Here is an 18,321-nt window from a genome sequence, read left to right on the forward strand (position 1 = left end):
ATTTATATTCAGTAAGCAGTTGTATCCTTAACAATTTTCACATTTACGTTGTAACGCAAGTTGTACTGTAACATTCGGAAACGTTCCCATATATTTATAATGTTTATTGTATTTGTCATTGTAATCACTGTACTTTAATTACTGTAAAGGTTATCCACAGTTGCGGATTTGTTTAAACGAAACAGTTTCCATATTGTTTGCTCTTGGTTCGAGTTTCGATTGTTCATAAACTGTTGTCCAATTTCGGCTGTCTTTGTACTATCGAAGCCTTTACTATTTCATTCTTGAACGACGCGTTAAACGCCTAGACACCTCACAAGTTGAGGTTTGTAATTAAATTTTGTGTTTTATATAATAATAGAACCGCTTTCGTAGACAAATCGTTGTTTCGGAACTTCGATTGTGCGCGTATCTCAATCGGGTCATTTGGACGCTTCGATAGACTTAACAGTTCTCAACTTTGGTCTCATTGGTGTGGATACAGTTCTGAACTTTGGTCCTAATTGGTGAAGATACTTGCTGTAACTAATTTGGTCGGAATCGAGTCTGGTTCATTCATCCCAACGATGACGAAAACGAGAAGGATGAAGTACAACGATGACAGTTCCCAAGACACAGACAATTCTAATGCTGAAAATATTATTCCTTCAGTTTCTAAGGTGAATTCGCCTATTTCTTTAAATCTTGCTCTTGATAATGTTTTACTTAACCCCAAAGACAGCCGTTCTGTAAGGGACAACTATGTAGAGACTAGATGTAGCATAGAAGACGAAGTAGTTTCTAGGGAAAAGGAAGTAGAAAGGATTGAGTTGGGGATTAGAGAGCTTCAACTACGCAAACGATTGTTAGAGTTAACCCCGAACTCTTTAAGCCAAGTGAGTGAGACTAATGAGTCATTGGGGTCTCGATCTGGAGACGTAACACCAGCAGCCTCGTTAAGGCGCCAATACACCAACACACATTTGAGCGAAGCGGTGCGACTCAAAGCACAAGCGGATAGTATCAAGTCACTAGTTATGACAGCCAGTTTACCTAAGATAGAGGTTATGAAATTTGACGGAAGTCCTTTGAAATTTTGGACGCTCATAGAGGGATTCAAGGCCAACATTGCCGACAGAGTAGAGGATGATACTCAGAAATTAATGTACCTGATACATTATTGTGAGGGCGCAGCCAAGGACGCTATAGAGCACTGTGTTTTATTGCCAGAAGGAGAAGGTTATACCAAAGCTATTAACATTCTACACAACCAGTTCGGCAAACCACATGACATAGTAGAAGCGTTCTTAACAGAATTGTTAAATGGAGTGCCACTAAATCAAGACGATATATTGGGACTACGGAAACTAACAAGACTTATGACTAACTGTAAGATAGCCTTGACACAGATGGGCAGAAATGCCGATCTGAATTGTTCGACCAATCTAAAACGAATAGTGAGACGACTTCCACGAAGTATACAGTTTAAATGGGCGGAAGTTGCAGACGATATTCTAAGAAGAGGGCTAGAACCCAATTTTGATGATTTGTTGCAATTCTTGGAAAAAAAAGTGTCAATTGCCACGAACACTTACGGACAGCTAGCAAGTGGGAGCTACAAAGCTCAAACGACATTGAACAACCGGTCTGCTCCCACTAGAGCTAAGATTCATACATCGTCGAGCAAAGGAAAGGTTCATTGTGTAATTTGCTCTGATACCCACGAAGTCGTACCTTGCCCACAACTGCTAGCAGTAAGTCACAACGAAAGGTTAGAATTACTGAAGAAGTTTAAGCTTTGCTTTAGTCGTTTAAAACCCAATCATCGAGCAAAAGACTGTCGGCAACCCGTGTTGTGTGAAATCGATGGCTGCAAGCGACGTCATCATAGAATTCTTCAGAACACAGATCCTGATGCTAAAGAAACATGCTGTAATTCTACTTATTCTGCTGGAACGTATTTGGGGTTTGTACCAGTCAGGTTACATGGTCCCACAGGACATGTGGATACCTATGCATTATTGGATAATGGCTCAGACTCGACACTACTGCTTAGTGATGTGGCAAAGCAGGTAGGAATTTCGGGTACAGTGACAAGATTGAACATATCTTCTGTAATTGGAGCGTCATCTCAGAACGCTGAACTTATTAATTTCGAAATCGAATCTTTAGACAAGACTAATCGAATAAAAATCGAAGGTGCATATGTTATAAATAACCTACCTATTAAAAGGGCAGAAATCCCACCAATGGACTTCCAAGAAAGATGGAAACATTTAATAATAATAATAATAATATATTTCTGCAGTAGCAGGTACACGCCATTTTTACAGGCATGATCTACAATTTACAACATATACTGGTTCACAGTATGCATCCCAAGCAAGCTTGTTTAGTAATTATAATCTATAAAAGTTGATAGCAGTTCATTCGTTCACATATAATGTGTTTTCATAAGAATAGTTTCCAAAGGGGCATAGAGTCCACGTTATATACCAGATCCAATCTCAAAAAAAGTGTAATAGGGTTTCGGTAGTGCTAAGTATTTATGTAATGCAGCTTTTTAAGTTTATAGTTGTTATAAAGTAGGCTTGTGGAGCGCCTGGTTCGAGCTATGACCTTGGGAAAGCGCGTTCGTCGAGCTTGTTCCAGATGTCCGAAGTTACATAGCTTCACCCTCAGAGCAAGATTCTGAAGAGAAAAAACAAAAGAGAAACCGAGGAGCAGCAAGGCATTTGGATATGAGCGATAATCAATGCTTAACATTTATTAGTGGAACAGATGGAGGTATGATAAATTATTAGATTAAATTGATACTAGCTCATGTTGCAAGAGTGAACTGCGATTAGGGGCTCCAGAAGAGAGAAGGCAGTAATAAAGAACAATGAGTTGTGATATTTATCAAGGTGGAGTAGGTTCCAATGAAGGAGGGAAGTCAAGGTTGGAATGAGGAAGAACAGAGAGTGCATATATAGAGTAGAGTGTTAAGTAAAATAGCAACCATATCCTTTACAGTCAGTTTTTTTTTCTTTTCTCATCCGATGCCTGCCACACAGTGTTCATGTAAAAGTCCGAGTTAGCATGTTAAAGGTTGTCTTAGTAGAATAGTTAATCCAGCACAAAAATTAGAAACATGAGTCGTAATGGTGAGTGTAGGTGAACAATCTCAATATCACAGACCTATTGACTTGTTCTCATCCATAAAGAGCCTGATACAAACAAAATGTTCTGCCCCACAAACACGGGTGGATTGAAATCATCGCCCACACCATCAGTGCTTGCTGGTCAGTAACTCCACCCTCCCTCCTTTTGTGATGTTAGGCTCATTTACGCTTATTTTTTGGATACATATCATACCTCACACAATGCTCTGTGTTTCACATCCTGTTGGAAAACACTATTTCTATAAGTACCATGTTACAAGCTTATCAGACAGTTACAAATTATGGACTGTGGGTAAGGCTTCGATGCAATGTTTTTATTGACTATATAGTGAAGTGTAGGTTACAAATCAGAGTATAGGCATTAGGAAGGGTATAGTGTAGGATATTTGTTTACCATAGTAGGCGGAAAAGTGGAGATTTATATTAGTTACAGATAAGGTAAGATAACGAGTGGTGAAATAATATTAATGGCAAGGCAACATAGTGTACAGATGAGTAAAAACTGATAAAGAATAGACAAGAATTAACTCACACTAAATTCGCGCTGAGGTTGTTTTGTTCCATGCTAACCGGTTGATGGGTGACAGGTTCTGTGGTTGTACGACCACTGGCAGTAGTCAGTCGATTGTGCGTTTCTTCTGGTGTTTTAGGGTATTTATAAGCGTCGTTTAGCGACCGAGTATTGATAGATCCAGTGAGTTGCCTGTCTACTTCAATTGAAAAGAATTAGTGAGGGGAAAGTATCTAATACAACTACAAGGTAGGGAAATAAGGCGATTCAGTCTATATATGTAGAGAGCCTATGATGTCTGTGTGGGACGTGGATGTGTTCGTTTGCACCAGATCTATGCAGGTGAGGGGTTGATTAATGAGTCTTGTAAACGTATGTAATTTGTCTGCCATGCGTACTTCAGAAGGCAGACTGTTCCATATCAATGCGTACTTGATAAGGAAGAAGTTTTCACGTGTTTTTGATCTGTGTTTTTCAATTTTGACAGTGGATACTTTGTCTCGAAGGTTGTATCCATGTGAGTCTTGGTAGAGAGCTATATTACATGTGGAATAAGTAAGGTTTTTAAGGAGTTTGAAATAAAGAATTAAGTTAGACCTAAGCCTTCTTTTCCAGAGGGGTTCTAGTCCTAAGATGTGGCATCTGGATTTGTAGTCAGTGAGTTGGTCATTCTTAAGTATTTTGCGGGTGAAGTCTCGCTGTATTCCTTCCACCTTAAGTATATCAGATAGGCGTAGGTCGGAAAATAAGAACGAGCAGTATTCGACGATGGGTCTTACGCAGGTTTTATACAGGATGATTTTCGTTTCCTTTTGAAAGAAATTACGAAGGATGAAGCCGAGCAATCTCCACATTTGAGATGCTTTAGTTGAAATATGTTCAGAGAAGTTAAGACTGTCGGAGTAATGTACCCCAAGGTCAGTTACTGATGTCAGTCTGAGCAGTGGGTTTTTGTTAAGTGCTAGTTTTAGTTTAAGTGACGTGTTACCAATACATAGCCAACCGCATTTCTCTGTGTTGAGCTCTAGCCCCCAGCGTTTGCACCAGTCGTCTACTTTGTTGAGTTCATGTTGGATCGTTTGCATAGTACTTCGTACATCACCAATGTCAGTTTTATAGATGACTTTTAAGTCATCAGCGTAAAGGTAGGTCTTACCTGTGGTAAAGCACTTGCATATATTGTTGATATAAATTATAAAGAGCAATGGACCCAATGGGATCCCCTGCACAACACCACTGGTTATTGGTCGAGGTGTGGATGTCGTAGAGTTAAGCTTGGTTATTTGGTATCTGTTTGTGAGGAAAGACTTAACCCATTGCAATAGGGGGTTTATAATTCCAACTGACTGGAGTCTGTTGATTAGAAGATTATGGGGTACTTTGTCAAAGGCTTTCTTTATATCGAAATAAAGTATAATCACTAGCTTTTTCTGGTCACGTATGCGAGTAACCTCGTTAAAGAAGTCTATCAGACATGTACTACATGATTTTGTTCTAATGAAACCATGTTGTGTTGGGTCTATTAGTCCTTCCTTAAGTAGGTGATCTGATAGTTGACTTTGTATCACTTTTTCCATTATGCGCGAAATAACTGGGGTGATATTTATAGGTCTGTAGTTTCCGACCAGGTTTCTCGGTCCTGATTTGTGTTTGGGAAGAACATACGTTACCTTCCAGGCTTCAGGTTATGTACCCGCCTCTAATGATAGTGTGTATATTTTGAGCAAAAACGTATGTATATCCGGCCCCGACATTTTATAGAGAATTGATGGTATATCATCAACACCAGAGCTCGCATTCAGCTTAAGGGTTTTGATGGCGGTATGTATACTCCTAATGTCAAGGTTTATGGTGCTAATATAGCTTTTGCTTATGCATTTTATGTTAAAATCTGGGGCATTAGATGTATTCCGGTTTTGTGAAAACCATTCACTTAGCAGTTCGCATATGACGGTTTGGTCATAGTACGTCACGCCATCGTGCAGTAAAGAGTGAATGTTGTGACCTTCGTTCTTTCTCATCCGTTTTGCAAGGAGCCGACATAAGTTTTGGACTTTAGATGCAGCTGTGAGCGCAGTACGTTCTTCTGTCTGTTTGTTTTTGTTGTGATGACTTTGCACTCCTTCAAGTACAGAGTATACCTGGTGCAGGGCACTAATGTCTTTTGATGTAAAGTACGTCTTTCTTAGTTTTCGTAGCTTAGACTTAGCCTTTTGGTTGATGTAGGGAGCAATTGTTTTGAAAGCAATTTTAGAAGGGATGGTAGTGTCTAGTGCAGATTTGGTGGTAGTATTGAGTATTTCCAGTGTTTCTAAAAGGTTATCACTGGTGAAGAAAGTGTTCCAGTCAGAATGCTTCATAAGAAACCGAAAGTTACTCCAGTCGGCGTTTGCATAGTCTCTATATTGGAAACACGTATTTAATGTCTTTAATTTTTTGCTCTTGGCAAGAATCGGAAGGGTGCAGAAGACTATTTTATGGTCGCTATTATGGAACTTCTCGCCAACCACCATTGATGCTGGTGTGACATTGTGACAGAATATTAAGTCAAGAATGTTGTGATTTCGGGTAGGCAAGTTAACATGTTGCTGCCAACCGTGTATGTCTAAGGACCTTAGTATTCCTTCGTAGCACGGTGGGCCAGAATGTGTCTTCCAGTTGATGGTTGGAAGGTTGAAATCACCACAGACAATTTTGTAGGCGAAGTCAAGCGAGGCAGCCTTAGCAAATGACTCACTTATAATGGTGTCAGTCAGACTGGGGGTATTCGGAGCTCGATGTATACATCCGATTAGTATTTTACATTCAAGGGTGTGTACAGTCAGCCACATCGAATCTGGTACTTTACTGAGGATATGATCACTAAAGATTTCCGCCCTCATGTTTTTTTATGCATATATGAGACAACCGCCACCCTTCTTGGTGACTCGGTCACAGCGGAAGAGCTCATACGTGTCTATTTGGAGGTACGTGTCTGTGATATCGGAGGACAACCAACTTTCCGTTATCAAAACAAGTGAGGGGTTGTGTAAAAGTAATAGGGCGCGTAGTTGAGTCATCTTATTCTGAATAGATCGGGCATTAATTAACATTAGTGTCAGGAAGGATGAGTGTTTGTCTAATAAAATGGTGTGCTGTAAACCCTGTGGTTTGTCGCTTTTACTATGAGAAGAGGAAAAAGTGGGGGTATTGGCTCTACGTTCTTGTTTGTTTAGTTTAATACCAGCATAGTTAACGGGAGAAAGGTGGTCGGAGGTTAGTTTGGCGAAAGAAGTATGTTCACGAGTGTTGGGTAGAATCGGGTGAGTTAAATGGATAGGCGGTGTATTCGGGGGGTGATCATGTTCCGTCAAGGAGCTTTCAAGACTAGAGACAGTTATCGACGGTGAGAAAGATGTGTCACTCCCCATCAGGTCGGAGTATATAGAAGGTGGTCTCAGAATAGTGGAATTGTCGCCCTCAACATTTGGAGACCCCATAGCAATACTGTTGAGGGGGAGAGAGATAAAAAAGGATGAGGTGGTGTGTGTGCCAAATTAGGGGAGATCAGAGAGTTATAAAGGGCGGTTTGGTTCTGGTAGTATTTAGAATCGATAGGTGGGTCCCCAAGCAGGCCAACATTATGATTGCCTTGTGTGCAGTGGGGTGTTCTACTCCTATTACGGGTAGTTAGGGGAGTTGTATGTTTCAAATAATTATTGCATGATTGTCTGACATTGTTGCCGGGGTTGGTGTTACTGTTGTGTGGGCTGTGCTGATTCCTGTAACCTGCATGTTTCAAGCTATATGGCTTATTGGCATCATGTGTAAGTGTGGTTTTTGTCGGGCGTAACCTCACGTTAGGATATGGGGGTACTGCCAGTTCATTATGCTTGTTGTAATGCATTCGACTACTATGAGTAGGTGCATGTTGTGTATTGAGAGATCTGGAGTACTTATGGGTGTTTAGAGAGAATTTAGTATTATTTCGCATTACAGTGTTTGGGCGGTTATAGCTATTAGAGCGATTGATGTGAGGCTTGGGTTTTGGCTTTTCATCGGAGCCACAAGAAGAGTGCTTTGAAACTGTAGGGGCATAGGTGGGTGGGCATTTTGTTGTAGTTGAGTGTTTGGGTTTAGGGTGAATGGTTACAGCTGCCTAGTGTTTAGTCTTGTTCTTAGGACTAGTAGCAGTATGCGGCGTGCCTCCGTTTTTGGGAGGGGTGGGGTATGGTGTTTTAGGGATAGCGCTATGGCCAACGTTGTAACTGCCGCTACCACGTAGGCTGGGTTGATTGTTTTGCACTTCATTGGAGTTTCGACGTTGGATAGCAGTCTTGTCATGGGTGATTCTAACTTTCTTAAAGGTTGGAATACGCCTCAGTAAAGACTGACTTTTAAGGAGGTGATTGGCTTCTATGATACTACCAAACTGAAATAGAATGGGACAAGAGGCTTTAGTCTGTGTTTTACGTAATCTTCTTGCTACACACCAAGATTGCGACAGTCCACATTCTTGTAGTAGATTATTTTTAGCAAGCTTTAGATTCGTACTATCAGGTATATTATACGCAATAACATTGTGCATACACTGAAGTCTTTTCAGCACTTCAGCTGATATGTGGTCAATTATTTTTTCAGTGTTTCTTATAATTTCGAGATCAGGATTTTCCGGAACACTGATTAGGTATTTATACGGTAATAGGTCTTGAATAGTTTGGGTGAGGCTAGATTTTATTTGACTACTTCTAGAACTATCACTGGTGGGATTATTAGAGTTTATATCAACATCATTATGGTCTGTTTGGTTGCATGGACATTTGTTGCAACTGTCTACCGGGTGGTCATCTTGTGCGTACTTAGTTGGGGGATAAGGTATATGTTTGGGTGAGTAGTCGAGATCTACATTATTAGGCTGGCTACTGTAGGTGGGCTTATGTGCACTCTGTTGGCCATTACACAGGATGACCGATTGTGGATTTATTGTGTGTATGGGGTCAACCGCACTGTCTAAATACCGCTCACAACGTGTGCTGTGTGGGCTGTCAAATGATGTCGGGGTAGGCGGTAGGTGATTACTCTTATTTATGTCTACAAGCGAGATGCAAGGTAGTGACAGGTCATGTCCAAGTACATGGTGCATGTCTAGTGTAGCTGTAGGAAGATCAGAGTATGATGCAGACTGATCAGTGTGTTTAGAAAGCTTCACATTATCCGCATGAGTGGTGGATTTAGATCTTTTGCACGTGCTATGAGCATCAGGAGAGGTTATGTGTTTTTTAGACGACCTGGACATTATTAGAAGTAATGTAAATATAAATTTTGTATTGGGTGAGCAGCGACTGCTGTATCTTTACTTACTAGATGTGTAAAGTTTTATGGTAGAGTCAGATCAATATTTGCTAATAGCTAATATATTAACGTTAGTGAAAGAGGAAAGGTGGACAGCGTGTGAGATAGTGAGCTTAATGCACTACGTTAAATCACAGGATGGGGTGTCAAATTAATAGAGCCCTATCAGAAATGAAGTATTTTTTCACTAACAAATGTTGTTAAATTAGAAGGAAACACTAATAATAATAAAAAGTATAACCACGTGAAAAAAAAAGTTACAACACCCTGCTTAATAAAATCTAAACCACAGGATTTATTACGACTACTGGCAAAACGAACAGTAGCTCTATAAACCGACTTGACATGTCCAACTATACACACTCAAAGCATTTGGAATGAGCGTTTGGTCGCCTCTATGTGCATCTACCAGTTCACCTGCTCTTGTGGAGCAAGGTACATCGGCCGTAGCCAACGCTCGCTTTCAACTCGGATACGAGAACATATACCAGTTTGGTTCTACAATGGTGAAAGGAAAGCAGTTAGGAGTTCTATACTTGAACACCTAATCGACTGTAATCATTCGACGAATCCACAGTCTGATTTTAAGGTTGTTTATATGATTCGTTCAAATCTACCAAGATTTCTTCGTATCAAACTCTTAAAAATAGCCGAAGCTCTTACCATCCACGAGCTCAAACCAGAACTATGCGTACAAAAGAAGTACGTTTTATCATTATCGTTACCACGGCCTTAATATTATTATTAGTATCATTCTTTTATTATTATTATTACTCCATTCCCCCTTTACTTATGTTTTATATTCGCATTATTTTATTCATGAATACTCATCATATCATCTTATTTATTTTACACCTCTATGACCTTTAATTATTGTAACCAAAACATTTTAATCATCTTATTCTATTCACTAAATCTATTGTTATTATTCGTATTACGTAATCTAGTATTATAATCTTGGTTATTAGTGTTCACATTTCCTCACGGAATTAGTACTTTAACAAAACTTTTTCATATATATATACGATTGTACAGCTTGATAATAAATTCGTTGAAAAGAAATCCCTTCGCTGAACTTCGTGTTTTTAATTTTAATGACAAAAGACTCATGGAGTACTCAAGCGAGGTTTACCACAGGATAAACACTTTCCAAACTTGTGCTTGCCACTGTAACCTACTTTTCGATTCTTTGTTGAACCACTATTTATATTTCCACAGGAATAGGAACCATTACTAAGCAAGTGCCGACTTCAGTGACCCTGAGAGATTAGTTCGTCACGACTTGGAAATTTTCGTTAACTAGAAACCAAGTTCATTAACTGCATAATAGTTAGCACATGCTATTTTAATTGCTTACGATGAACTTTTAAGCTTCTGAATTAATTATCTCTTTAAATTCGGAATATTTATCACGGTAGTCAAAAGATCACGAAGTTTAGTTTTCAATTGGTCTTCGAAATTGCACTTCTCAGTCTGTTTCTGTATTTCAAGTATGAGGTCTCTAATTTTCTGATCATCTTGTCACATCATTCTATGAAACTTCAATCTCTCTCTCAACCCAAAACCAGCACACTGAACCAATTATTTAGCAATTCCTTGAGAGATTCATGTGATAATGAAACTCATTTCTCTAGAAAAACAGGATTCTTTAGCAAGTTATAAGCTACTTTGTCAATTAGCGTCAAAAAATAAACTGTGAACTTATCATCTATAACATCCTTTCTAGTCATGCACCAGATTTCAAACAGATCCATGTAGTCTTCAAAGTTATTTCTTTTTGAAATAACATCCAACTGCACATGATTTGACTCAATCGAGACGCCAGTACGAAAATTATATTTCAAGTTATTTCACTTACTAGGAGTTCCAGAAATAGTGCAATATACAGCATACAGAACCAGATGAGCGCAAATGGATGTATTATATTCGCAATTTGTAATCAACACACAATCGAATAAGAAAGAATTGTTGGTTCGTACATATAACACATAAGAGCCGATAGAAGAGGGGGAGTAGCTCTATTCATTAGATTAATCTGTAAATCCGAACACAAATATTAGTAAATCACACATCCCTTGAGCTTGAAACTTAACCCTCGTGGTTCAGTCAAGATGTTCGCACCATTCTGAGTAAGAGAAAGAGAATTCGGAAGAGATCTAGGTTACTGGGTACTGTCGAGACAAAATCTCAATATTTATATCTCGACCCTCCGCAAGTCTAGAAGACGGAATGAAGAAACGCTGGCTGGAAGTCTACAAATAACCCATCTCATATGCTCGTTTATAGACCAAAGGGCTAAGAGAATAGGAGACTTCCCAGTATTTTTCGCAGACAGTAGTACTGCATCATTAATGGAGGGTAATTATGGTAAAGCCCAGGTATTCTCGATGCATTTACCGTAAAGATGTCCTCCTCTTCAGTTCATACGAATCCACACGCACACACTTGACACTGTGAACATTAATGTACTAGATGTCTTTGGTTCGATAAATGAATATGGAATAATAAATCCGCTGGACCGGATAAAGTGCATCCTAGGTTACTAAAAAAATTGACAAATTTGTTGAGAACACATTAAAAATATGTTTTAATCTATCTGTAACCCTAAGGTCGATTACCAAAGGACTGGAAGAATGCTATTATAACCCCTATCTTCGAAATAGGTATAAGACACAAATCTGAGGAATATCGACCCAAGAGCCTGACAAGCGTGACTGGTATTGTTGAAGAAAAGATTGCTTGAAATGGCTAATCCCAGTATCTAAACGAAAACCGGATTCTTTCAAAATAGTAGGATGGCTCTTGAACAACCTATTCATGTCTCACTAACTTATTGATAGCCCGTGAAAGCCGTTGAGCACCTAAAAGTGAATAGTTACCTATAGATGTTGACTGCATTGACTGAAGTAAGACTTTCAACAAAGTCGTCAGAACTGGCTGTTATACAAACTGAAAAATACCGGGGTTGTAGGCAATTTTTGATGTGGATAAAAGACGTCGTAGTTAGGCGTCAAGAAAGAGTACGGGTGAAGCTGAGAAGCCATGTTTGGTGAATGTCTCAGTGTACATTTTCTGGGCTACGGTTTTCTTCATGTATGTGAGTGAACTTCATGATCTTTCATTATCATCGATTTTGTTATATGCAGACAAAGTCAAGACATGCAGAGCGATAAAAAGTGGTGACAACTTCTAGTTTCAAAACGACCTGAAGAAATTATCTGGATGGTAGAAAATCTGACAGTTGCTGATAAATGTTTTGAAGTGCACGGTGACCCCTCTTACTAACCAAGGTAGAGGAACACATGGTGGATAAAATTGAGCTAGCTACTGTCCAGATACAAAGTGACCTAAGAGTCACCGTTATCCAAAACCTAGAAACTAATGCACGCTGCCGTGCGGAAGTTGACGAGGTTTTTGGAACCTTATATTCACTAGGTGGAGCTTTTAGGCATGTCAATGGCAAGACTTTTCTGACCACGTGCACAGTATTCGATCGTCCTAAACTCGAGTTCTGCATGCAAGCAACTAGCTCCGGCTTAAAAAGAAACAATGAGCTGTTGAAAACTGTTCAAATAACAGCAGCTAAGCTGGTTCTCAAAATAGCTAAGCTCCCGTATGATGCTCGTCATGCGAAACCAAGCCTATATTCATTGTCATATAGAAGAACCAGGGGAGACTTAATCAGTTTTTAAGTAACTTAGTGATAAATTTGCTTCTGATGTGCTCTCACTTTACTCGTATTCCAAAACAGAATTTACGAGCATACTGTAAGAAAATTCACAAGCTCGGAACTAACCACGTGTAAGCTGAATATCGATTTCGCCGCGGAATCATCAACGAATGAAATTCGTCACCTCAACACGCGATTAAAGCTCGATCTTTTGACGCTTTCATAAGAACTCTGGATCAATACTGCCAGGATTAACACAGACACACTAGTCTCCTGTCACTCACGAAGTGAAACTGATAATGTGGACGGTGATGATTTCTCTGATCTTTTGTACATTCATCCAAGTCTCGAGATCATCAGTATTCAAAAGTTATGGACATAGATACTGGTCACTCATTAGTTAGTCAGCTGATCAATCAGAAAGAATCAAGAGTAATATCTCCAAATAATTTGAAATGAGCGGTAGCTTGTAGTGACCTACTTTTACGACGAGAACGCGATCGGTGTAATGGAAACAATTATTATTATCACCAATTGTACCAGTGGTTGCTTTACTGGACTTGTTTGTTCAACAGTACCAAAAGCACTTTTCCTTCCGTTGTCCATCTTGCTTGTACGAACGCGCTCACGCCCTGCCATTTTGCCTGTAACCACGAGATCGCCAACAAATATATCTTATGTGGACCATAAACAGCCTTCTGGTTTTTGGCCTACCGAGGGATCCAAGTCGATATCTGGTACGTAATCTTATTGTAGTGATGATCATAGTCAATCGCAACTTGACGCCGTCTTCATCTTGTGAGCCAAATTTTCGAACACGTTTCAGCCTCTGGCAAACCTTACAAAAAAGATTACGATGGTGAGTCAATTATCTATTTATCAACTTTTGTTGCACGTATTCGTACTGGCAACAACTCAATATGGTGAATAACGATAAGAACAGCATTAATATAACAGACTCAGAAGTACAGGCAAAAAGTTTTCAACCGGTCCCCTTTATCCCACACGATCTAGAAGTTCGGTTCGCAGTACTAGGGTCTCAATTCGAGAACCGCCACATAACGAACCAAAGGCAAAAGTATACTTACGCTCCGGAACCTCTACCTGGGGATCACTTAACTGCTGCTCAATGCAAATGTACCTAACGTCTACGATCGTCTCCAGGAGGCAATCCTAAGACATTTCCTCATTTTAAGGGAAGAATGACTGAGAACTTTATAAGCACGTCACTCCATGGGTGATGCTAAACCGAGATTGTTAAAGAACTGTGGCTCGAACCACTACCAGCACATATGCAACCAACTATTACGGCTCTGCTCGAGGAAACCCCACTCATAACAGATAGGATACTGGCTTGGACTAGCACCCGAGACAACCACATAGTTGCCTTAACATCACGTTTGAACATTGATTTCGATGCTAGTCGACCTACGGCTCATGGGGATAGGGATCACGGTTTTCACACCCGTCCTAGTGTTCGAGACGGATCCAATGTACTAGAACCCTACGTCCCCCACACCGAGTGACGATCTTGTAAAGACGAAACAACTCGCTTTAAGCGGGCATCTTCCAAGCCACGCCAAAAGGCGGTTCCGGAAGCGAGTTCGGGTAGCTGCTGCTTCCATCGTGCATTCGGGGCCGGTGCCCGCCATTGTCGAGTGCCCTTCTAATACAAGGCGAGAGACTCCTGAGCCGGTGGGTAAATGCGGCCGTACTCGCCGGCCTTTATTCTCATGTTGTCCGTTTACTTTACGTGCACGATTATCGCACTAACGCCAGGTACCTAGTGGATACAGGTGCCCAAGTTTCTGTCGTACCCATCGGTAACAGTAAGTCTCAAGCTACGATGCTCCAACTACGTGCTGCGTATGGCTCAGTCATTCCTACCTATGGTACACTGCAGCTTACGGTCAACCTGAGCAACCGACGACAGTACTGTGGACGTTCATCATTGCCGATGTTCCCACAGCCATACTCCGCAAGGATTTCCCACAGCACTATGGATTGCTAGTCGATTCACGTAGACTGCAGCTTATCGATACTTCATCGAACAGCAAACTACTGGGCTTAGAAGCCCACACAAACGCAAACCGAATCACAGGTGCATTTCATTCGCGTGGCGATTTATTCCACGCTTTATTTCAGGAATTCCTCAAATTAACTAAACCTCTCGAGGAGATTCCATCGGTGACCAATTGTGTGGTACACTACATAGTCACCCACGGACCCCCAATCATGGCGAAACCTCGCCGACTGGCATCGGACAAATTAGCTTTCGCTAAACGTGAGTTTGACAATTTACTAGCTACTGGTATTAATCGTCCTTCTAACAGTCACTAGGCGTAACCTCTAAACATGGTACGAAAAAAGGATGGGTTAGTTGGAGACCATGTGGAGACTACTGAGCATTAAATACAGTTACGCGTTTTGATAGGTACTCCATCCCCCACATATATGATATCACGGCATCATTCAAGGGAACGACTATTTTCTCCAAGATTGATCTGGTACGAGCATATCACCAGATCCCAGTCCCCCTTGAAGATATCGAGAAAACCGCTATCGCTACTCCTTTCGGTCTGTTTGAGTTCCTACGAATGCCATTTGGATTACGGAATGCTGATCAAACTTTCCAAAGGTTTATCGATAGCATAGTATGAGACGTAGGCTTTGTTAACGTCTATATTGATGACCTGCTAATCGCACCACCAAACGTAGATGAACATTATCAGCACATAACACTACTATTGCTGCGCCTTTCAGATAATGGAATAATAGTCAACCCCGACCAGTGTGAACGTGGGAAAACGGAAATAAAATTCTTAGGCCATGTTATTAAGCAAGAGGGTATTCTAAATTGTGAGGATGAAGTATGTGCAATAATGGAGTACACTGTACCGTCCACACTCAAGGAACTGAAGGCATTTCTCGGTCTGGTCAACTTCTACCAACGTTTCATCACGCACGCGGCAGGACAGTTACGACCATTAACCGACTTACTTCGTGGTACTTCAAAACCGCCCTAGCTCAAACGACACTTCTGGCTCATCGCGATCGATCAGCCACGCTTAGAATAGCAGTTGATGCATCAGATTTCGCCATAGAAGGTGTTATGCAAAAGAACACCTCTAGGAGTTGGCAACCTCTCGAGTTTTTCTCAAGACGCCTAACTCCCACGGAGAGGAGATAAAGCGCTTTTAGTCGCGAACTGCTAGAAGCCTACTGTGCCATCAAACATTTCCGGCACGCAGTAGAAGGTCGCAATTTCATCCTATTGACCAACCATAAGCCTTTAACGTACACTTTGCATACCAAATCTGACCGCTACTCACCACGATAGCGCAGACATTTCGACCATATGTCTCAGTTCATGACAGACCTTCGTCAATACGTTGACGATGATCTGTCACGTATCCAGGTGAATGCAGTTGCTTTGCCGGTGATCGATTTCCATGCTATGGTCATCGCCCAAGCAAGTAATCCTTTATGCACAGAAGAACAACATTCTACGTCCCTTTAGTGCAAGGAAGTACCCCTACGCTTTTGCGACTAACCTCACAAGCAACAACGGGTACGGTATAGGACTCTATCCCTATACTACACTTTTTTTACGCATCCCAGGCCTACGCCTCCCACCATCGCCCAATTGGTACCGTTGACCTCAAAAAACCTTGGAGAGGGCTCATGCTCCAGTAAACGCAATCAGTCGATCTCTCTGGCTCCAAATACGTATGGCATACATTTGGTCCCGAACTTAGTCATTATGGTCGCGCCTAGTTTCTTGACCTAATATGGTTCCGCCCTACGTCTGCAGCATTTTCTTATCCTGACACCTACGAACGCAATGTTCAGATTCTGGATAAAAAACATTCGGGTGTAGCACGCTAACTCAAGCAAAAAAATACAGCACGTTTCTCCTGGTACCGTTTTACGTAAAAGAACATTGATAGTAACTCGAGGATCTAAGATCGCTTCCTGTATTACCAACGTATTCGTCCTACAACCGCACGTTTGCCGATCGGTCCAACGAGCGAAACCGCTACGTATCGAAGGTGTAAATACTGTCTAGGAGAGGGCTCCTGTAGTGACCTACTTTTACGACGAGAACGCGATCGGTGTAATGGAAACAATTATTATTATCACCAATTGTACCAGTGGTTGCTTTACTGGACTTGTTTGTTCAACAGTACCAAAAGCACTTTTCCTTCCGTTGTCCATCTTGCTTGTACGAACGCGCTCACGCCCTGCCATTTTGCCTGTAACCACGAGATCGCCAACAAATATATCTTATGTGGACCATAAACAGCCTTCTGGTTTTTGGCCTACCGAGGGATCCAAGTCGATATCTGGTACGTAATCTTATTGTAGTGGTGATCATAATCGCGACTCAATGTCATCTACAAGTTCATGACAATATGGAATAAAATTTCAACCTAGTCAGAGCGAGTTCAGAAATATATTTGGGAATTTATCTAAATGTTGGAAGTTTAATTTAGGCTGGTTAGTTTTTGCGAGGGATGCGTAGCAGGACGTACTCAGTGGCAAACTGGCACGGCTGAGTGACCAAACTACTTCAGCTAGGGTGAGCCCAGTAAAATTAGTGAGGTGAGTATTACCGTGCGAAAGTTAATGAACTATCTATTTGTGAGAATTTATAAACCGCTTCAATAGTATAACATAACACCGAGGATTTTATAATCCCTGGTCCACACATATATTACTCAGTTATGCAAATGTTTCCCATTATTCGTCTCACATATTCAAATGGTTGGAATCACTTTTTATCAATTTTTTAGAGCACTCCTCAGTTTGACATAGTTTGTGAATGCCTTTAGTTTCAGAAGACTGCCAAGCTCTACTATATTTTGAATTACTTATTACACCAATCGGTCTATCAAACGTTGATAATTCGAAATCGTCCATTTTCGTGCCTACTATCATTTAGAATTTGTGACATTTTTACTAACTCGTACACGGTACAGTGTTCCAACCCGAAAATACTGGTGAAACCTACTGAGACCCAGTGGTCTTTTCATGAACGGATTCCGTCTTTTTAGGCTCACAAACCCACCGCGTGAATGTGATTTAGTGGTAACCGCGGTTATATGGCTCTTTGCATGCATAATGAAGTCGCATCAAAGGAACAAGCAGAGAAATTTTAGAATTTCCATGCACACTTGCATACTAGTTAACATAGGGAATTTCATCCGAGTATCACTTGGTATACATGCAAGTTTAAACATTACACGCACACCAGTTTTACGTCATGCATCCCATAGATATATTAACCCACCTGTGAGGGTAGATGTTTACAATTCCCAAAGAAAACGTATTTGCTACACCAGACTGGCTCTCACACATATGCATTTCATTCACACCATAGCTGCCACACCAATATTTCCTGACACCATTATAAGCACAAGAACTCTCGTGGGTTGTTGGTCGCCGCATTGTAGTATTTGCTACCACAGCTTCTTATGTCTTGGATCCGATGGATAGGCCACTGATTCAGACACAGGGTAGACATTCAGTAGCTCAACGTTTCATTTGTACAAATTCACATACATAACCTCCGCGCACACCTATACGCTTGAACTGCATAGGTCAGATGACTTCTGTAATTCCCATACATACGCATACACACCTGATAACGTGAGTGGCAAAGT

The sequence above is a fragment of the Schistosoma mansoni genome, chromosome 1 (genome assembly GCF_000237925.1).
Source record: "Schistosoma mansoni strain Puerto Rico chromosome 1, complete genome".
NCBI classification, from domain to species: domain Eukaryota; kingdom Metazoa; phylum Platyhelminthes; class Trematoda; order Strigeidida; family Schistosomatidae; genus Schistosoma; species Schistosoma mansoni.